The 9,849-nt window shown below is 46.0% G+C and overlaps 1 long non-coding RNA gene across 4 annotated transcripts; it reads left to right on the top strand.

Moving 5' to 3' along the window:
- The first annotated feature begins 314 nt into the window (after nucleotides 1–314).
- LOC136643703 (uncharacterized) lies at nucleotides 315–5,934 on the top strand. 4 transcript variants are annotated; one of them, XR_010794042.1, is made up of 6 exons: nucleotides 418–1,172; nucleotides 2,111–2,246; nucleotides 2,979–3,187; nucleotides 4,154–4,363; nucleotides 5,164–5,339; nucleotides 5,691–5,934. It is a non-coding gene; the product is annotated as an uncharacterized lncRNA (long non-coding RNA). The 4 variants fall into 4 exon arrangements; XR_010794043.1 differs by lacking the exons at nucleotides 418–1,172; nucleotides 2,979–3,187 and adding an exon at nucleotides 315–403; XR_010794044.1 differs by lacking the exon at nucleotides 2,979–3,187 and having other exon boundaries at nucleotides 2,111–2,303.
- The last annotated feature ends 3,915 nt before the right edge of the window (nucleotides 5,935–9,849 follow it).

Below are 9,849 nucleotides of genomic sequence, written 5' to 3'. Positions count from 1 at the left end.
TATTTTGCTCCGTCCTTTGTTCCCTGCGTCATAATAAGGCCACTTCTCCCTGTACAGTATTGTAACAAATCAGCTGTTCTTCTCTGCCCCCCTTGGCCAAAAGCACTGACTGGAATGGGGCGGACTGCGGAGCAGACGTGCCTCGGCTGGGCTCTCAGCTTGCCACCCCAGCCACGCTTTCCCGGGAGCGAGCCCGTCATGGGACTGACTCCTGAGTAAGGCACGACCGGCACCACGTGCAGGGCTAGCGCCCCAAAGCCTCGCTGTGCCCGCCTTCCCCCAGACGAGGAGGGAGGAAGCGCTCCACTGGGCAGAGGGGCGGGTGGCGTGAGAAACGCCCCCACGCAGTGCCTCTCAGCCTTCCTCCTCCCGCTGGCCTGGCTGGGTGGAGGCAGCGCCGCAGGTGGGCCTCAGACTGGCGTCCAGTCGCCTCCTGGCCCTCACCTGGGCCCAGCCGTCAGCCCCTCCCCGTCCCCCTGGAGGAGGCTTCAAGGCTTCCCTCCCCCGGAGCCGATGGGGCGCCTTGGGAGTACGCCCGGGCCTTTGGGTCAGCCCCCCGCCTGATCTCCTCCGCTGTCCGCTCCTTCCCCCTTGGCCCGGCTGCTGCCGACGCCTCCCAGGGCTCCCCCTCACTCTCCTGCGGCAAGTAGCCCCACCCCCAGCTGAGGGAAGCCGTTGGCTTCAGGCCGCCCCCAAGGCAGAGCAGGGTAGACCCTCCCCGGCTGACGTCAGGGGCGCTTGCTGGGACGCGTTAAGCAGCCCCTTGGGAAGGGCAGCAGCCCGCAGAAACGACGGCCCCGCAGGCGTCTTGCGGCCTCTCTTGGAGCGGCCCGCCGATGAGCGCTCGTGGCGCGCAGCCTCTGGCGCGCAGGCTGCGCTGCTGCCGCACCAGGCCGCTCGTGCCCACTGCCCGCCGGCCGTTAACGGTCGCCCCCTCTCCCGGCACCGCGTTCCAAAAGCCTTGGAGCCCAGCGCTCCTCCTCAGAAGTAAGCCCCATTACAGTCAATGGGGCTTACTCCCAGGCAACTGTGGCGAGGAGCGCAGCCCTGCAGCCCAGCGCTCCTCACGTCCCTCAGAAGTAAGTCCCATTACAGTCAATGGGGCTTACTCCCAGGCAACTGTGGCGAGGAGGGCAGCCCTGCAGCCCAGCGCTCTGCATTTTTCCTCAGAAGTAAGTCCCATTACAGTCAATGGGGATTTTATTTGGGATTGAGAACAGCAGAGAATGAGTTAAAGCAGGGTTTGGCCTTGCAGATTAGAATATGTTGGAGATCTGACGACTGAACACTGGTTAACAAAACCATGACTTTTCAGTGATGTTTTCTGGGAGTATCTGGAATCTGCACAGGACTCTGAATCTGACAAAACTAGTTGGGGAAGGACTCATCGTGATCTCTTTTTGGCTTACTCCAATCTGGTTGTAATGACACTTTCTAACAGAAGTGTAAGCCAAAGCAAAGAATCCCTTGAAAGGTATTTAGATTCTCCCATATTTAAAAATTACAAGGTATTTTTGTAGATTATGGAGCTCCTTTAACTATGACATTTTTTGACAAGAAAGCATCTAGAGCAGGGGGTCTTCAAACCCTGGCCCGGGGTCCAGATGTGGCCCGTAGCAAGCCTCTTTCCGGCAGCCAACCTCTTGTCCCCTGAAAGCCTCTGGCCCACTCAACTGAACATGACCGGAACTGTGCTCTGATTGTGTCTTGAGGGTGTTTTGAGGGCCAGAGATTAAATGAATGAGCCAATTCATTTATTCACTTATCAAAGTTCCATCTCTAATTTATTTATTTAAATTTATTTTCTGGCCCTCCACACCACGCCAGATATTTGATGTGACCCTCTGACCAAAAAGTTTGGTGATCCCTGAGTCTTGCATTATGTCTGCCGCAAAGTCCCTCTGTTCAGTTGAATTTTTTAATTTCATCCTGTTTTTTCCTGTGTTGCTCCTTGTAAGTTTGTATGCAGTGTAAAGTGTAGTAGAGGAACAGTAAAGGACAAAAGAGTTGAGGAACAAGTTCTTATGTGTACAAACTTGCTGTTTGGGTGAGTATCTTCTAACACTGTATTCAGTACTGAAACTGCTACTGACAAGCATCTGTCTTGTAGCTTTGATCCTGGACTTCATTCAGTGCAACAGCATACAACTGGAAGTGATGAGCTGTCTGTGACCTTCCTGGAAATGAGAGGCCACATCTACATGCAAGCTGGAACTCTTCTATTGAAAAAGGCACAGCAGAGTGAGGTGCATTGGAGAGCTGTTTCTGAATTAGCAGTGTTGTGTTATCTTATAGCTTTTCATGTAAGCTGCTTTCAGGCAACATGTGTTGTCTTCCATATACTTTCATTTGATTATGCTATTTATCCTGTAGGTTTTTCTATTTAAAGAGCTAAGGAATGTTTCCAAATGTTCATACTGTAGAGCAGATGTATCCAAACTTTTTGGCAGGAGGGCCACATCATCTCTGACACTGTGTCAGGGTTGGGGGGGGAATTGATTTACATTTAAAATTTGAATAAATTTACATAAATGAATATATTATAGATGTAACTTATATGAATGAAGGTCTTGCAGTAGTTCAAGGCCTGTAAAAGGCCTTGCACAGAGCAAGGTCAGCCTTTCCTTCACTGCTGCTGCAGCATCACAGATGTGAAACAGCAAGCAGTGGAAGGAGCCCTCATTCTGCAGCTCACGAGAAAGGTCATACAGTCACTCTCACGCTGTGAGCAGTTGCATTGGGTCATTCTGGGCTCCAGCAAGTCTCCAGAGGGCCAGAAGCTCATTGGAGACTGGGGGCTCCCTGTGGGCCGGGTCCCTGAGGGCAGCAAATTGCCGGGGTTTGGGCACCCCTGCTGTAGAGGTTTGAAACATACAATATTCCTACATACTCTTAACAGTATCATTCTGCCACTTTAAGCAACAGATGCTGTAGAAAATTGAAGTCTGGCTCTGTGTGAAATCTATGTTTATCATCAGGATAGGGGATCCTGTGTCTAGAGTTAAAGAAAAGAAGAATGAATATGGAGTTATCAGCTATGGCAGTGGTTTCCAAACCTTTTCAACAGCTGGCTCCCTTGACCTACTGGGCAATTGGCTACAGCTCCCCATTTAGGGCTATTTCAAAGGAAATCAAGCTGAACAAGAGAAGTTGGAAATGTTAGCCTGTGACCGACAGAGCCAATCTGGTAATAAGAATACATTTTGGAATTCATTTTAAAATCAAAGCTGTTGGCATTTAGTAGCTCCTTGCAAGCATTGTATAAGATTTCAAGACTTAAAATTAACTGCGTAGTATATGACTAAGAATTTGAAGGACAGCTTGGCTATGGTAACATTTGTATTAGATTACTGCAACATGCTGTATGTGGGGCTGCTTTGAAGACTGTCCAGAAACGGCAATTAGTGCAGAATGAGGCTACTTGTGTGGTAGCAGGGAGTTGATTTGACTCATTCAGACTACTGTTTCGGCAGCTACACTGGCTGTCAGTTAATTTCTGGGCACAATTCTAGTTCTGACTTTTAAGGTCTCTTGTACCTTGGAACCAGGGTATCTGAGGGACTGCCATATAATCTGACCCATCCTCTGTGGTCATCGGCCCTTTTAACCATGCTGACATTGATGGAGGTGAGGGAGATAGTGGCGAACAACAAGGCTTTCTTGGTGACGAGGCCCTAGTTGTGGAATTCCCTCTCCTTGGAATTAAGGATGGCTTCATCCTTGGAAATCCTTTCAGTGGGATCTTGAGACCTCTTTATTCAGAGTGTCATTTGATAGCTGATAAGATGGACTGGTGCTTTATTCAAATGTAATTTTTAGTTTTGTTCATCCAGTTCAGTAAAGTTTTTCTCTTCATCATTTTAATTTTTAATATTGTGATATACTAATTTTGTAAGTTGCTTTGATTGCCCTTACTGGGAGAAAGGTAGGGTTGAAATTCTTCAAGTACATAAATAAGTAGCTTGGGTTTGTAAATGGATGTAGCATTGGCAATTACAAGATACAACTTAGTACTCCATGAAGTGAGTTGAGAGAATATCTGTTGATCACACGTTTAATCTTGCAAATATTTCTTGCAAATGTTTAATTTTGCAAATGTAATCATGATAAAGTTCTATTATTGTAGTTGATAGTGTGTGTGTTTCCCTTTCAGGACATATGCTGCTAAACCTAAGCCATGGAAAACAGGATTTCATAAAAGAGATCGTTGAATCATTTGCAAACAAAAATGGGCTATCTGCCTTATTTGATGCACTTTTTGGAAGTGGTGGTTGTCGCGAGAACTCATTCCTTGGCACAGACAATATCCAAAACGTTGGCATACAAATACCAGAATGTGCAGCACTAACTAGATATGATATTGGTAAGAAGTTTGGGTTCAGAATACTGTGTTTTCGCAGGTCTGTCATTGTATATATTGTGTAATTAATGCATAGGATTTAGACCATGTGAAACATCCAAAATTAAAAACACTGTAACGAGCGGTCTGTAACAAAGGAAAGATTATTTAACTCCATTTTTTTCCAAATAATACTTTTTGTCTGTATATGTATGTATTTTATAATGTTCAAGTTGTTTATGCACATGATGCTGAATCTCTGTAAAATGTGTTAGATGAGATGGCAGATTATGGTGATATATCAGAGTGTATAGTGTTTGTTTCTGTTATCCCTTGGAATGTGACATTTGTTGCCAAATGTCATCTAAACAAGCACCTGGCAGAAGTATACATCTAACTAGTTTTCTGCTTTGTGCTTTGCACTCAAAAGTATGTGAACTAAGATTCTTAGATGTCGAGGACTAAAATGGGACAATCAAGACTTAGGCTTTGAATGGGCGAAAGCTATAATTATGTAACAAAAGTGTATCTTTGGACTTCCCTCAGTACTTTGCTTGTGTTTATGTGCCATTAGGGTGCATGGCAGTAGTCTCCAGTACCTCACATGGCTTGGTCTGCAGTGGAATTCTCTCTCAGCTTTGCAAGGAATTCGCAAATGGTTAAAACAGCTTTTTCATTTGGCTCAAGAAACATCACGACTTGGGATCAATGCTCCTGAATCGATTCGCATGTTGGATCTTGAAGAAAACAATTTAAGCATCAAGTATAATATACTCAACATAGTATAAAATAAATCTGTATGACTTTAACGTTTGACTTTGCAGGTATTTCTTCTTGGAGTGATATTCACCAGTCATTTACAATTACAAGGGAAATCCAACATCCCATACAGTATACACCAACCTCGATTCCTGCCACTACCAGTATACAAACAACTCTGTACTGAAAGGCAGAAGGCCTGGTGGGATGCTGTTTATAATCTTGTTCACAAACGAGCTGTGTATGTATGACTATTACTTTATTCTGTGTATTATGCTTGCAGATTTCATGCCTATGACTTTTTTATTTCTTGAGGATACTTCCTTCAAATCTCTTCTTGAAACCCATTTTTTTCTTAAAGCTTTTGGCACTAGGCTTGGTCCCCATTTCCTGTTGAAACTGAAGCTATTGCACATGCTTCTCTTGTTTTACCCTGCCTCCATCCTCTTCTTCCCACCCCATTGTTTCCCTTGTGTCTAACTAGATTGCAAGCTCCTTGCGTCAGAAACCTTTCTTTTCATTCCTTGTAAAGTGTTATGTATGTTGAAGGTGCTATATAAATACAATATCATGTTTTATTTCCATATTTTAGATGAGGACTATGAAACAGCAGTGGAACGACTTAATGGAAAGTTGCATCCAGATGAACCTCAAAAACATACACAACTACAGGAAATTGACACAGGTAAATCAAATTACTTCAAGAGTGGGCACTAGAGAAAGCATTGTAATGTGGCAAGCATTGGAAAGAAATTCTGGACTATGTTCTAGATTCAAAATTGCAACCTAACATAATATGTGATGTGTCGGATTACTGTCACTGTTGCTGTGCAATTTTCAGAACAAAGATTTGGAAAACCAAATCTGTAATAAAATTGTAAACTGAGTTTGCTATGAATGTTCTTACGGCAATACGCACAAAGCCTAATACCTTTATAAAGTGTCTCTATAGCCCTAAGCAGCATTAGAAAAATCAGAGCAACTTTAATATGCACATATTTCAGAATCTGATGTAAACTTTAAAAAATCCCTTGGATACTACCATATACCCTGAAAGATCTTGCTAGAAACCTAGTTTTAGTTAAAGACTGAGAAGGTTGGCTGTTAAATGGTAGTGAAGTACATAATGGAAGACAAATCGTTTTTCACTTTTTGAGATGTCTAAAGTGCATTTTGTGACTCTTATGAAACTAAAGTCATGTATTGGGTTGATATTTTTGAAGAACACTTTTGCATTGTTTGTTGGCAACCTTCAGTCTCGAAAGACTATGGTATCGCGCTCTGAATGGTGGTTCTGGAACAGCGTCTAGTGTGGCTGAAAAGGCTGATTCGGGAGTGACAATCCCTTCCACACCGGGAGCAAGTGCAGTCTGTCCCTGGTCTGTCTCCCTGGCTATGGGCCTTCCTTCTTTGCCTCAGACTGTTGGCCAAGTGTCTCTTCAAACTGGGAAAGGCCATGCTGCACAGCCTGCCTCCAAGCGGGCCGCTCAGAGGCCAGAGTTTCCCACCTGTTGAGGTCCACTCCTAAGGCCTTCAGATCCCTCTTGCAGATGTCCTTGTATCGCAGCTGTGGTCTACCTGTAGGGCGCTTTCCTTGCACAAGTTCTCCATAGAGAAGATCCTTTGGGATCCGGCCATCATCCATTCTCACAACATGACCGAGCCAACGCAGGCGTCTCTGTTTCAGCAGTGCATACATGCTAGGGATTCCAGCTCGTTCCAGGACTGTGTTGTTTGGAACTTTGTCCTGCCAGGTGATGCCGAGGATGCATCGGGGGCAGCGCATGTGGAAAGCGTTCAGTTTCCTCTTCTGTTGTGAGTGAAGAGTCCATGACTCGCTGCAGTAGAGAAGTGTACTCAGGACACAAGCTCTGTAGACCTGGATCTTGGTATGTTCCTTCAGCTTCTTGTTGGACCAGACTCTCTTTGTGAGTCTGGAAAACATGGTAGCTGCTTTACCGATGCACTTGTTTAGCTCGGTAGAGAAAGAGTGTCGGAGATCGTTGAGCCAAGGTACACAGTCATGGACAACCTCCAGTTCATGCGCAGAGATTGTAATGCAGGGAGGTGAGTCCACATCCTGAACCATGACCTGTGTTCAGGCTGATTGTCAGTCCAGAATCTTGGCAGGCCTTGCTAAAACGATCCATGAGCTGCTGGAGATCTTTGGCAGAGTGGGTAGTGACAGCTGCATTGTCGGCAAAGAGGAAGTCATGTAGACATTTCAGCTGGACTTTGGACTTTGCTCTCAGTCTGGAGAGGTTGAAGAGCTTTCCGTCTGATCTGGTCCGGAGATAGATGCCTTCTGTTGCAGTTCCAAAGGCCTGCTTCAGCAGAACAGTGAAGAAAATCCCAAACAAGGTTGGCGCAAGAACACAGCCCTGCTTCACTCTGCTTCGGATGTCAAAGGGGTCTGTGTGGAGCCATCAAAGACAACAGTGCCCTTCATGTCCTTGTGGAAGGATCTGATGATGCTGAGGAGCCTGGGTGGACATCCAATCTTGGGGAGAATCTTGAAGAGGCCGTCTCTGCTGACCAGGTCGAAAGCCTTCGTGAGATCTATGAAGGCTATAAAGAATGGCTGTCGTTGTTCCCTGCATTTCTCCTGCAGTTGTCTAAGGGAGAATACCGTATCAGTGGTGGACCTGTTGGCTCGGAATCCGCACTGCGATTCTGGATAGACACTCTCTGCAAGTACCTGGAGCCTCTTTAGTGCAACTCGGGCAAACAACTTTCCTACAACGCTAAGGAGAGAGATGCCACGGTAGTTGTTGCAGTCACCCCTGTCACCTTTGTTCTTGTACAGCGTGATGATGTTTGCATCCCTCATGTCTTGAGGTACTCCACCTTCTCTCCAGCAAAGACAGAGGATTTCATGCAGCTCAGTGACGATGATCTCTTTGCAGCACTTTAGGACTTCAGCAGGGATGCTGTCTTTTCCAGGTGCCTTGCCAAAGGCAAGGGAGTCCAGGGCCACGTGAAGTTCTTCTAGGGTTGATTCACTGTCAAGCTCCTCCAGCACAGGCAGGCACTAATGTAGTCTTCCTTCATACTACCTCCCTAATCAGAACCAGGCAACAGAAAGGTGATGTCTTATACTCCCTACTTCCTCCTTCTGGTAAGTCTCCTCCTGAGCACCTTGTTGGCTTGCCAAGAGGCTGCAGAACTCCAAAGTATTCATCCATTGATGCAATTTTTTTTCTTCCAAATTCCAGATACACCATGCCAATACTGTTTGAGGACAGGGAACCCGGGAATTGTAACATGGTGCCAAGGAAGAAGGGGACGTGCTTCTGCAGATGCACTGCTCCCCACATACTTTCAGTGAGTGGTTCCATGGGCCAGGGTCAAATGGGAAGACCTACCAAGAGAGTCTTGGCAAGGGTGAGGTCTACGATATCTTAGGAATTTTCTTCTTCTGCATGAACACCTTCCGTTCAGCATTAGAAACCACATTGTTTTCTTGCCACTTGCCGTTTAATGGGTTATTCATGACTTTTTCAATTCATTACTTTTTCAATTGCAGCACCTGACAAAGTGACTTGACCTCCCAAGGAGGAGGCGGCGGCGGCGGCAGCAGCGGTGTGTCAGGGAGGCAGGGGGTGGAGAGAGGGCAGGTGGGAGGCGTGCTAGGGGGAGGGAGTGGGGTGGCAGAGAGGCGGGTCCACCGGATCCTATCCACTGGAGCTCCATCAGATCCTGTTCATTCGTGTAATGCTCGGCACCCTACACAAACGGCTTTACCTTACTGCTGACCTTTTGGTTGGCGGTAAAGTGAGTAGCCCCATTGCGGAGCTGCTTCCCTTACGCGGGAGAAGGGAACGAAAGTCCCCTTCTCCACAGGCACCGCCTGCGGCAGGCTGAGGCACATAGGATGCAGCAGCAGCCATTCTCGGCACCGCTGCAGCCGTGCACCCCGGGCAGCTCAGGATTGGGCTGTCTGTGAGTCACCTTGGAGGTACTTAATGGAAAGGTGGGATATAAAAGTTTGAATAAAATAAATAAAAATTAATGATAAAAATAATGGCTAGACCTGGGACCCAATAACTAGGATAATCAATAGAATTCTGTTCATACGCACACTACTGTGAATGTGAAAGAAGATGTTTTGTTTTCTAGGTATCTGATATCTTATTAATATGCAGATGGCAAAGAAAACTGTACAGGCATGCATCAGTGATTGCATTTATTACAGTGGTCAAAACACAACAAAGTGGCTCTTAATGAGGCAGCCAGGTCTCCCATAGCCTGCAGCAGAGTGTGTATAAAGGCTCAATGCAAAGAAGAGGCAATCTATCTCCAGTAGCCTGTGCAGCCAGCTAGTGTCTGGCAGAGAGTGTCTGTTTTCGCACTAGATTGGGCTGAATGTTCGCTTAACAACCTAATTGCACAACAATGGGAATCAGAGAATGTATCCCTGTCGTTAAGTGACGCACACCTGTATATGGAAAAATAAGGCAGGCAACCGAATAGTTCTATGGAAAATTGAAATGAGAATGTGCTCCTGAAACTCCATAAATTGTTCTACATACTAGAGAAATTGTGTCTGAAAACCAGCATAGGTGTGATTAGCGAGAAAAAAGCCACATCGTGCGGAGTCTCCCGTTCTTAATAAAATAAAAGGCCACCAGAGCAAAGAGAGACTGAATGAAGTAAAGAATAGAGACATTCAGGAGAGAATGCATGGAAGACAGATGTGTGGTTGTTCAAGAGTGTGGTTCAAGATGCTATGAGAGAGCTCCTCAAGGCGA

This window comes from Tiliqua scincoides, chromosome 3 (genome assembly GCF_035046505.1).
Source record: "Tiliqua scincoides isolate rTilSci1 chromosome 3, rTilSci1.hap2, whole genome shotgun sequence".
Taxonomy (NCBI): Eukaryota; Metazoa; Chordata; class Lepidosauria; order Squamata; family Scincidae; genus Tiliqua; species Tiliqua scincoides.
This window is presented reverse-complemented; position numbering and strand designations above follow the sequence as displayed.